Source organism: Denticeps clupeoides, chromosome 19, assembly GCF_900700375.1.
Source record: "Denticeps clupeoides chromosome 19, fDenClu1.1, whole genome shotgun sequence".
In the NCBI taxonomy this organism is placed as follows: Eukaryota; Metazoa; Chordata; class Actinopteri; order Clupeiformes; family Denticipitidae; genus Denticeps; species Denticeps clupeoides.
The window spans coordinates 9,383,197-9,396,231 of record NC_041725.1 but is presented as its reverse complement, the minus strand read 5'-3'; positions in this window follow the sequence as shown (position 1 = coordinate 9,396,231).

Genomic DNA, 13,035 nt, shown 5'->3' with positions numbered 1-13,035 from the left:
AAAAATTTTTACTCTAAAGTTAGCACTACGAGTTGAATTCTGTAGTTTTCTGAGGACTCTGGTGTTCCAGAGAGCAAAGTCTAAATGCTGTGTATATGCACATATGCGTAAGCATGTGCGGAACTGATCGGGCACAGATTCGGCACTGACAGCCTCTTCGCCACACATTGCGTCCTGCCTCACCCGAAAACACGTGTAGTGGGCTGCAGCGTTTTACAGCGTATTCTGTTTTATTTGTTGGATGCCGCGATTCTGTCCACGTTTTCAGCATCGTGGAAATCAAAATGGCCCTAATAACTTGCGGTTTTTCTCTTAAGGATTCCATGAAAAAAATCTACATTTTCTAGAAATATTGAAAACAAAACTTTTCCAGCTACAGTCAACTAACAGCCTGGAGGGTTTAAATTCAGGCCCCGGCTTTGTGTGTGCAAAGTTTGAATGGTGTGGGTTTCTGATGGATTATCTGGTTTCCTCCCACCATTCAAAAGCATGCATGCTAGGTGGATCAGTGAATCTAAATTGGCCATAGGAGTGAGTGTGAATGGTGTGTGCTCCCCACCCAGGATGCCTTGCCTCCAATGGCCAGGGATGGGCACTGGCACCCATGGCACTTGCTGTTCAGAGTGGCGTAAACTCAGCAGGCCACCATAAAGAGATTTTAGATGCAATCAGATGCAACACTCTCCTGTGCCGGAGTGTTTAGTAGACATCATAGGGAATTTAGTGCCCAGTTTCTACAAAAAATTCAGGCGTCGCCTTGAAGTCTCGCCAGATCATTGATTTTGAATTGATGTCCTGATTTTTGTTGTCCTGGTAGGGGCATATTTCCTCTACTCTGTATGGATTTAAAGTAAATGAAAAGCCTTAAAGCTTTAGTGGTTGTTGGCCAGGCTTAATGTTTCAGTGAAAAATTCATCTGCTTCAGTCATTTTAAAGCACCATGAAGTTCACACCTCTGATTTGCCCTTGGTTCTTCTTCTTATGCTGTTGAAAGGCATGACACAATTTGACAGTGTTACAAGTTGTAATGCATTATGTACATTTACATTTAGAGTTTTTGTGTATTTGTGCTGTTGCCTCTCAGATGTAAAAAATACTATAGTAATAAAGCAAACTTTCCTTTATAAAGATAGTTCTATCTAGGCCATGTGTTAGCAATGCCACCCTATTATCAATATACATATTAATTACAACATTACATATTAATATTAATTACAGGAGCATGTTAACACAAATACAGATGCAAAAAAAAGAAAAAGAAAAGATAGGGAGAGGAAAAAAATTGCAACATAAAAAATATCAGTTTGGCTAAGTCATTTCTAATCATTTATTTTGATTGTTATATTCCAGAAAATTGCCCATGTCTGTCAAGCTTGCTTTTCATTGTGCATCCGACCCCTCAGCCATTGTGATGTGAAACACATGTTGTTTCGGTTTTCCAAACACAAGGCATACATAATTTTTCAGCATCTAATAGCAAAGTGGCAGTATGGTCACACCCAGATTCTCTTTGAATATTGTGAAAGCCTTGCCTGCCCCTGACAAAGCCATTCTGATCAGAGTGAACATCTGTGTTAAATATATACCCTATACCAATACCTTACAAAGAACTTTAAGGTCATTGTTAAGAAGTGAGATGGCTCTGTGGTATCCATATATGGCAAGCTATTTCCTTGGTGTAATCACAGGTATGAGTTTATCCTTAAAGTTTTAAAATATTTCAATAAGAATTTACTACTCATTTCCGCAGACGGTTCTTCTGCATGCAGGCCCTGCTCTAATATAGCTATTAATCTAATATAGCTATTTATCTAACATAGCTATTTATCTATGTTGTTTATGAAGTTTGGGTCGCACCACAGGTTGGTTACCGACCTCGCTTTTTAGCTCTGCCAATTCCATGTGCCCTTTCGATCGATGCAGGTCCAGGGAAGCTGTGCTCACCAAGCCCCTCAGGCATCCATCTTTCCAGAAAGGCGCACGTCAGCCGACTTCTGTCATCTCAGCGTCACCCACCAATCTAAGAATTGACCGACGGTCTCAGTTTTCTACGTCGCTTTAAACACCAGCTCTTCAACAGCTCGCTTCGTTGGATTAGACTGCATTTTTAGAGCATTTATATAATCTTGATTGGTGCCAAGTTTCTCCTCAGCATCTATACATGCTGACACTGCCTTCAGATAAAATGAAATTCCCCGAATGCCGAACAGTACACTATCAAATCTTGATACAAAGTCCTTTTTCATCGTGTCAATGGCTAGTAATATGTAGATGTGTAGACAGGAATTATTCATATATAAAAAAAAGAAAGAAATGGAGAGGTTGTTCACATGCTGGCAGAGCATGCCGGCAGAAGTGGCACAGGTCAATTCCTCATGGCGCAGCTGGCCCGGAGAAGAAAAAGAGCTTGTACTGTTGTGACTGGAATGCGGATCCTACGAGCTCAGCCTAGACAGGCCGCCTAAGGCTGGAAAAGGGGAGATAACGCTGCACTGCAGCCAGTATAGGCGGGACATTGTCTCCCCGGTTAATGAACGATAATTACACATTCATCTCTACACCCGTGCATGATGAGCCTCTTTCAGGCTCAAAGAAGGGCCGCGCCGCAGCCTGGACGAAACAAAGCACGGTAAGAAAGACTACAAATGAGCTGATTCCAGCACCCAGGAAGTCAAGCTCTTTCCTAGGAAGGCCTTCCACACATCTGCAGAAGCATGAGATTTCCTTGGATATGGACAGAATAAGGTGGGACAGAAACCACTAGGCTTGTCCACGGAAAATATGTGGCTCATTCTATTGCCGATATCTTGCCAAGGTTTCGTTTTCAATTGAGGGTCCCAAAGAGTGCACACTTAAATATCCTCGCCCCATCAGTACAGCAGCTGTAGAAACCAAACCGCCGGGACTCCTGCCAGACCGTGCCACTTTAATTAATTTCCTGTGGTGGAAACGGCTGGAATAACCAATGGAAGAGGGAGGCAAACGTTTCAGAGGGTGCCGTTCAGCACAGCAAATCTGTACCCGTGCTGCAGGCAGTTTCAGCAAATCTCTGTGGTCTTCGAATGCAGAAATAAACTGTTTTCAACACAAATAACTCAGCCGCAGAGATCATAGAGAGTAGCTGGTAAGTGTAAGTAATACTTCGAAGTATCGGTGCTGTCAGTGTTGATGTGATAACACATCTGCAAACCTTACCCTTCATATGCTACACATCGTATGCTAACTATGATTTAGCATACTGCTATTACTGAAATGTAAGGTAAAACAAAATGACTAAAGAGCTCGGAATAAACTACATCCCATTCATGAGGTATTAAGCGTCATACTTATCTCAAGAATTAATGTATTTAGAGTACATACACAATACACTGTGTGCATTTTTTTATACAGTCCAGGCCAAAAGTCTGGACACACCTTCTCATTCAATGTGTTTTCTTTATTTTCATGACCATTTACGTTGGTAGATTCTCACTGAAGGCATCAAAACTACGAATGAACACATGTGGAGTTAAGTACTTAACAAAAAAAATAACCGAACACATAATTTATATTCTAGTTCCTTCAAAATAGCCGCCCTTTGCTCTTTTCATCTGGTCATGCCTGATTTCCACACTCTGCACCCTGCAGGTAAAAGACGCCTCAGGCTCTCCCTGAGCGCATTGCTGGCGTACCCCGAGCACCCGTGTCGGTGTGTGGGTCCTTTTGAAATGAATGTAAATGCGCAAAAAATAAAGCCTGGCTCAGACGCTTGCCCCACTGCATCTTTTGGTGTTCAGAGTTGAGGCGCCTGCTTTTTGGAACGCGCTGCCTTTACAGTTCGTACTTGGGCCAAGTTCTGCAACGTTCAGTAAGAGAGGAGGAAGGTGAAAACAAACACTGAAGAAAGTATGATTCAATAATACACAGTAGCTTTCTTATTGGCTGAGACTGCGTGGCTCAGATTCCATTTAGCTGAGCACTTCATTTGGAATTTTAAATACATCTCTGCAAACTCAGCACTGAATGAAAGCATTTGATTCAGACGTCGTTACCTTGACAAACACATCATATTTGCTGAAAGCTGTCTTGACAATCGTGGTTATATCACGGTGCTTAATGGATCTAGATACTCAAAAAGATCACAAACACATAATGGCTTGGGCATGGGCACGGTGCCATCTACCTTATTTTGCAGAAGTCATATTGCATTCTCTTAAAGGTGATATAATTCTTTAGTTTTTTCTCTTTTTCTTTTTTTTATGTAGAATCAAATGCGTCTATGTTTGAGATTTCTTTATATTCCCTGCATTCTTTTCCAACTGTCTCCCTCAAACAGATACACTAACACACACACACATATATGCACTTTCCCACACAAATCTCTCTTACATGTCTACAATGTCTGAAATGTATCCTGTAGCTGGAAGTTTGGAGAAAGTTAAATACAAAAACAAATCAATGTGGGCCCAGGGCTGTTATGGATTCAGCAGCAAAGTGTTTGTCCTCAGACGCAAGGGTAGAAACCTTACCACCTTACACACATCCTAATAGAGCTGCTGACAATTCCCTGATTCCTTCCTTCGGAAATGCGCAACACCATAATAAACACAAATGAACAACGTCTGGTTTATTTCCACCCTGTTCCACTGAATATCTGCCTTTTCTCCTTCAGTAGCTTCCCTTTGATCTCCATTTACTAAATGTTTCTTCTTGAGGCTGGATGTAAACCATTCCATTACATACAGAAAACATATATCTGACCATAAATAAACCTATGGAAAAACTAAGGAGTCAATATGTAACAAACAAATAGATTTGGCCTTTTACATTCCATGTATAATATTTTTATCTTTTTTTTTTTGTTTGCTGCTGTTGTCTGTCAGTGTCTATTCTGTATTTCTTGCTCGACCCCCTTCTCTCTCTTCACCCCACTTAAGAGTCACTGCCATTCTAACTGGCAATCAACATGATTTATTTGGGCCCAGGGTCTATTCTTATTTTTGTCCATGGGAACTTTTTGCTCTTTTCTCATTTCTCTCTATCTATCGACCATTAGTTCTCTTGCAGAACGCATAACTTTATGTGAAAAATACTTTAATGTAAAAGGTGCTTCATCCTCTTTGAACTCCTCTCAGCCTGTGTCCTAATGGATGAACTGGACTCCAATCCCATGTTGGGTTATAATGGAACATCCTGTCCGATCATGATCTCTTTCCATTGCTATGTAGTCAGCAGCATTAATAATGCAACTTTATTGCAACACGACGGGAGCTAGCTAAGTCTTTCACATCAAAAACAAAAGTTGTGCATGCTCCTACAGGCAGATTCGCAGACCATGCCTGTCTGCCTCTTTTAACCAGCCCAGGCGAGATAAAACCAGTCTTAACAATGTGAAACAAGGCTTAACCTAAAATATGTGATATGTTAAACTGGAAAGCATTATGTTGCAATATCATGTTTCAAATAACAATCATAAGTACTCAGGCTCCAGGAGACATGATTTAGGCCACAGTTCAAACTTTATTCTTCAAATTCACAGTACTATAAAATACTCTGCTATTCGTTTGCTTAAACACACATAAATGCTCTTATATTCTCCACACTTAATTTCACTGCTATAACTCTCACATTCAGTACTTTTACCTTTCACAGTTGCAACCTTTATCTTGCAATGCAATCTTTATCATGCACTACTTTTATTTTAATGCATCAAATTTGTGCTTAAAGTGCCATTATGACTGTGAAATGACAACAGATGAATTATAAAAAAAAACGACATTTTAATTTAATTTAGGGAATTGCTGAGCTTTCTCTGCACAATCAGAAAATTAAATGTACGTGATATGTCCTGGAAAGATTTTTTTGTATTGATCCACAGCACTCCAGGAAAGTACGGCCAATGGGACGGCCATTAGGGCTTTTCCTCTGCATGACTCAGCATTTTCTCTCACGTACAGTCCAGGCAACATTTTAACGTTGATCATTATCTGACTCTCCAGACTGCCTCTTCAATATGGTGCCAGCCTGCTCCCAAAATAGGCTTATGATTATGAAAATATAAAGGACCTCTCAGAGATGCATGCCATACATTAAGTGTTTGCTAAAGCATTGTAAAATCGTTGTGTGTGTTCATATTTGTGCAAACCATGGAAACACAAAAGCTTCCAATTGTCTTCCTTAATAATATACATTACAGACTTTTGTCAGATTTTTATACACTATTTAATATAATATCTTACCATATTCGTAATAATAATGTTATTATTATTAAGGCTGATGGAGATGAGGAGACTGGAGCATGTAAAAAGTATGTATCACCCAGACTCTATTAATCGCATTAGGAGTAGCGCACTGGGGGTTTGGTAGAACTAGAAGCTTTTGTTCATTTCTTTGTTTTTAGCGCCGACCATGTTCCCTGCCAAGGTGGTTTCGTCTACACGGTAAAAAGTGAACACTGGCTAAAAATGTAATTTAATCTGTCACAACCAATATTTTAGCATTTACATTTTGATTGGTTACAGGTTTGATTGGTTTATTCACATGACTTCAATGTTAAAATATATGGTGTGACAGATTACTTCAGTTTTTTTTTTTACTTCAGTATTCACATTTTACAGTGTATGTACATATTGTGTATATTCTTGTATTATTGTGAACCAGTCACCTTGTCTCCCCTGGGTTACTCACGGCACCCACATCTCCAACATCCAATGTTTCAGACTTATCAGCACATCGGTATTCATAATCCTCATCGATATGAACCTCACTCGAAGTTTAACAGATCATATATAACATCTGTGTGAATAAGAAGCGATCAGCCTTCTGACATTTAAACTTCACTCCGATTGATCACCGCCTTAGTCAAAAAGTGCCTAAAGGCATTTTGCAGCATGTAAAGATTGATTTTGTGTTTTGAACAGAAGGAAGATCCAAAGTAAAACTGAGTACCTGTTCCCTTCATGCAAAAAGGGCATGAGAGATAAAAGAAAGAAACAAAAGACTTAGTAAGCCCAAAAAAAAGAGAGAAAATTCTAAATCACTCACACCAAAGGTTGAATGAAAGAAATACAAATGAAAAAGACTTATCTGTTTAGACACCGTTCTGCTTGTTGATGAATGAGTCTGAGGGATGCAGGAAGGAGTTCAGCATATTGATGAGACTGTGGTCATTGTCTCCTTAGGGTAAGATGTGTTGCTCATTCACTCAAGAGGAGTAAATGCAAAGTGCTTTGCTCATTTTTCACAAACTGAAACAAAGTAAGCAACATATTGGGCTAATAAAGATGTTACACACGTTTCACTCTTTAAAGTGAAAAAGTGAAGTGATTGTAACGTGTGATTTACAGCAGCACAGCTGCAAGTGCACACAGTGAAACTTGTCCTCTGCATTTAACCCATCACCCTGAGTGAGCAGTGGGCAGCCATGACAGGCGCCCAGAGAGCAGTGTGTGGGGACAGTGCTTTGCTCAGTGGCACCTCAGTGGCACCTCAGTGGCACCTTGGAGGATCGGGATTCGAACCGGCAACCTTCTGCTTATGGGGCCGCTTCTTTAACCGCTAGGCCACCACTGCCCTATAGAACCTATACAACATCCTATACATGCATCCAAAGCATCCATGCATCCAAACTGTAGTTTCAGCATAGAAATCCGATTCTGTATGCCCATTTAATGTTTCAAACCAGTGTCATGTCGGTATATACTAAAATGAGCATCATCAAACATTTTTCTTACTGTTACTGGACCACTGCATATGTGAACTTTCCTATTCTAAACTGATTGTGATTCATTTTCAGATTAGAATCTAATTGTTTTATACAACATTTATAATAGCCATTAAGCATCATGCATTGCTGAGCAAATGGGCAAAGATGCAAGGCAAGCTGTGGTTTCAGGATCAGCTGCATTTATTCGGTATACCTGTCTAATGGTAGGCCTGTCATATGTGGGCAAGGAGATAAATATCTTAGTCCTAACGATGTAGATTGGACCACTGAAACATGAAACTATGGCTCTGATAACATATCATGTCCTGAAGTATTTCTTTGTCACTTTGGAATCACACATAGACAAAAATATAAGATTTAAATACACTTTAGCTTTTCCAGTCCTCCAACATGGGTACATGGCTAAATCAAAGCTTTGCTATATGTTTATTCTAATATTGCATTTAGTGCATTGTGTTCTCTACATGCAGAACTTTGTGATTAACGATGGTGCTAATTGTTCTTTGAATAATCATTAGCCTTGCTTCAAAGCTGGCCATGGCTGAACCACCATTTGCAGTTCATGGCAAACTTACAGCTGTGCATAAATCAGGCATTCGTCTGCTTCAGACAAACTTAGCCTGTTTATTTTTAAATGACTCTAATGTTGAGGTCATCGTCCTGGACTCAGTTCAGACTGACAAAAATTTTATGTACAGCAAAAAGTAAAAAAAACAAATAATGACATAAAATTTGAAATACGGGTATCATTGCAACACCAAAACTGCCAATCAATGTGAAGTCAAGTGAGCACAGTGAATATGAATGACTGACAGCTCCTGTTAAAATGCACTTTTTCTTGTGCATTTCCTGTTTAGTCTATAGGTCAAAATCAAGCTGTGCAATTGCCTTTGGTGAAACTTTGAACCTGAATTTAGCCCTCAGGCTGAAAACAGTTATGTTTCAATGTCCATCCATTTGCCACAGTTGCTTTATCTAGTTTATCCAGGGTCGCAGCTTAGCTGGAGCCAGTCTCGGAACAATTAATCTTTTTCAACAGAAATAACATGGCTCTGAGTGTCATGGCTCAGATGAACCATCGCCAAGCACAGGCTGGATTTGCATTTCTTAGACGGATTGTGCACTTATGTCATTCATCTCAGGCCGTGTTCATGATTGTGGACTAGAGTTAGACGTCACATGCTGATCTCGAACAAAAAAAAGAAGAAGCGTAATTTACATGTGAATCCCAGGGCTTAAAATTTATCTTCAGTGTCTTTGTGCAGTAAAATACCTAACCAGACTTTACATCATGAAGCTCATATAAAACAACCCTCCTCATGCGTTTCCCCCAGCAGCACTAGCTACACATTATAGTCTCTACTGGCAAGCAGACACTGCCGGTCCTGGTGGGAAACCAGTCATGATTTTGTTTAAAACCTCCACTCGTAAATCCTCACTCATCTCGCACTCACGTGCAGCACAACAGTAATACGCCGGACACATTTGTGATTTGCTAAAACAAGTATTTGCATCTCTACCTTATGGCCTACCCTGACCATGATGTACAGTGTCTTTTTGTGGGGAGGAGACTGTTGTGCTCTTACGGAAACGTGAGACCAAAATGGTCACTTAAATACTGCACTGAGGTCTGGAAATTTGGAAGCAGAATTCTTTGTCATTTCCATGAAGAGGTGTACATTGTCTGCCACACCCCCCAGAGCATCACAATGCCGCCACAGGCTTGACCTCTTCTTTATGTCTGGTCACTCCATAATTCATAATTGTTAGTAGTGTAGCCCTATTTAACTAGTTTACACGGGGGCGTAATAGTATTCCCAATATACATATTAGGGGCAGTGGCATATTAGCGGCCCCGTAATCAGAAGGTTGCCGGTTCGAATCCCGATCCACCAAGGTGCCACTGAGGTGCCACTGAGCAAAGCACCGTCCCCACACACTGCTCCCCGGGCGCCTGTCATGGCTGCCCACTGCTCACTCAGGGTGATGGGTTAAATGCAGAGGACAAATTTCACTGTGTGCACCGTGTGCTGTGCTGCTGTGTATCACATGTGACAATCACTTCACTTTCACTTTCATATTACTTCTTGTTGACCATAATCCACTGACAAGCAGATTTAGGATATAAACTGTATATTGAGGAAATTAAGAATAATAACTACACTGCATTTTTGAGAGCTGAATGTCTTTAAACTCAAACAATGTTCTGAGCAGATTGAAAAGTTGAGAGCTGGAACAAACCATAGAACATATCAACCTTTCATAATCTCTCTCAATAATTCATTCATTTTATCTTCTTCATTAATTTCTATTTTTAATAGTAGTTCTATACTACATTGAAAACCAAACCATATACTGAAAATCTACCATGTTTGTCTAATAGTGTTACAGTCTACGTAACCGTCTATAAATGATGTATAATTATTAAAGTAATAGTTCTTTAGTCTGAGTCTGTTGATAGGGTCTATGGGACTTATTGACCACTCAAAACAACTGGGACCTTATCCTCTCAAGGCACTGCATCCATATGCCAAGAAGTAAACTTTTTTTTTCCTAGGGCAAATGCTCTAATTGAGCTTCCTGCGTTCACATTTCCTTTTTTACATTTCCAACAGGACACCTATAAAGTGCAGGAATAGGGCAGGCAATTAGAATCCACTGAGGCATGTCATGAAGAAACGAAATCTATCCGGAGTCCTTCTGCTTTTTCTCCTACGCCGCTCTGGCAGTCCACAAAGCACCTGAGATAGAGGCCTGTCATGAATAACCTGTTTCAATGTTTAAATTAAAATAAATTTCTTGTTGAAAAGTGTGCGTGGGAAAAGTGTGTTTATTCGGCTACCGACCGCGGTGGCCTGGTGGCCAACACACTCACTATGAACCAGAAGAGCACAAAATCATGGGTTTACACCCCACTTACTACAATTGAGTCCCTGGGCAAGACACTTAACCACTTGCTCCCGGGAGACTGTCCCTGTAACTACTGATCGTAAGTCACTCTACTAAATGGCAAAAATCTAAATGCATTATGCTAACAACGCACCAGGAAAGTTTAGGAGCTGTATCAGAAAGTGTTCGCTTTCGGGTTTGTTTGTGCTGTGCAGACTTCATCAGTCTTATGGATGCTGCTCTCAGTCCAATAAAAACACAGACGCTGGAGATTGTGGTGAGAACCACACTGTGGTATGCTTAATATGGTCATCGTGCCAGTTTGTCTGGCGTTCTGATGTCATTCCAGGAAGGAAACTGCACTTGATGAAGAAAACCAGATAAGCCATGTTTGATGTTTGCTCCTGATTGGTTGTGACCTGAAAAATCCACATTAGGCCCTTTCTCCCGCTGGTAAATCACAACCACATTGCACATTGACGACAGAATAATCAACTGTTCATACAATGCAGATTCAACCATGTCCTGAGAGAGCCTGGTATTTAATGGCATAATAACCCTTCATAGCATATAATATTCTTTCAGCCCAGAAATGATGTGACTTAATGAAATAAGTGCAGAGGGCAGCTGGGTAATTGGAATGGGATTCAGATTATTTAATTCTTGTCCATTTACATTTCATTATTGTTACATGCAAACCGTGTGACTCAGTTAAAAGAGTTGATCTTTAGGTGGTTCCGCATGAATTCCACTGCAGTTCAACCTCAGGAATGAGGTTTCAGAGGAAAATTTGCATATTCACGCCTGTCTGAACAAATTCAAAAGCTGTGAGAAAAACAAATGATCGTTTTATGACGCCGAATTTGCTTCCCGTCAACATGCAACAAACTATTGGTGGATTTTAAGTAAACTCCTCAATTTCTGAAACAGAAATATTCTCCAAAAACATTCTAAGAAAATCATTATGTTTCATCACATAGATTTGCTGCGTCAAAGAACAGCATTATTTTGTCCCTCTACTCTTTGTTCTTATTTGCTATTCACAGATCTATCAGCGTATAACCCTGGAACTCTTGTATATACGGAGATGTAAACATCATAAATACCAGTCAGCACACCGCCCACAGCGCAGACGACGTTACCAGGCCGACATTTTTCCCACAGTAAAAGACCCTACAAAGAGGACCATTACACAGTTAAGTCAAGATGGTTTGTCTGATGAGCGTCTGGATTCGGTGGATTGATGCGTGCGTGCCGTCCATCTCTCTGTCATACGGGTGATGCCATGTTTCCTGGTGGCAGGTTTCCCTTTCTAATCCAATCTTTAAGGCCTTCTCAGGGCTGGTGCCAGAAAGCAAAGGAGCGTTCGTCCTTTACTTTCTCCCCCGATGCGCGCTGCCAAAAATCTGCTATTTAGGGGGGAAACGTGCAGCGACTGAGGTAACACCGCAGCGCGACTTTCGATTTCTTCTTTTATCCACTTTACCCATCGTCCTCTCGTTTTTCTCACAGCTTAAATCTACTACCACAGAGAGACGGGCCCGAAATATTTATCTCATGTAACACTTACAGTCTCGCTGTTTGGCTAATATAACACATTAGCTGTCAGCAATGAGATTTTTTTTCTTCCCAGAGACACAAAAAATGGACCTAGAGAGACACTAGCAACTTTAGACGTGATTTATCAGTGAGCCACAAGACTGGGATATTTACCTGAAGTGCACAACAATCCACGTCCAATATCTGTTCATCTCTACTCATTTCAACAACTTGTGTCTTTGTAATGTGCAACACCCTCTTTTGCTTTATGCCAGCATGGGCCAAATTTCCTTCTGTGGCATTAATGCGGGGTTCACTCCGAAGCCCCCCATTATTAGTTCAGTGCCACTTCCTCAGAAATTTACATGTGTTCAAAATAAAGCTCGGTTATCATTTGAACCTTTTTGGAACATTTCCTGTTATTCAAATCAGTGCTACATTGTTTCACAGGACACATTTCACAGATGTCAACTAGTGTACTATTATTCAAATTTGATTGATGTGAAATTCCGCCAAAGAATCCTATATGATTTCAAAATGAAAAATGTATCTGTCAGAGAATATTTAAATGGTACAGTCCAGGCCAAAAGTTTGGACACACCTTCTCATTCAATGTGTTTTCTTTATTTTCATGACCATTTACGTTGGTAGATTCTCACTGAAGGCATCGAATTTATGAATGAACACGTGTGGAGTTATGTACTTAAAAAAATGTGAAATTACTGAAAACGTGTTTTATAATCTAGTGTCTTCAAAATAGCTTCCCTTTGCTCTGATTACTGCTTTGCACACTCTTAAAGATAAAGTAAAGTGAAGTGATTGTCACATATGATACACAGCAGCACAGCACACAATGCACACAGTGAAATTTGCCCTCTGCATTTAACCCATCACCCTGAGTG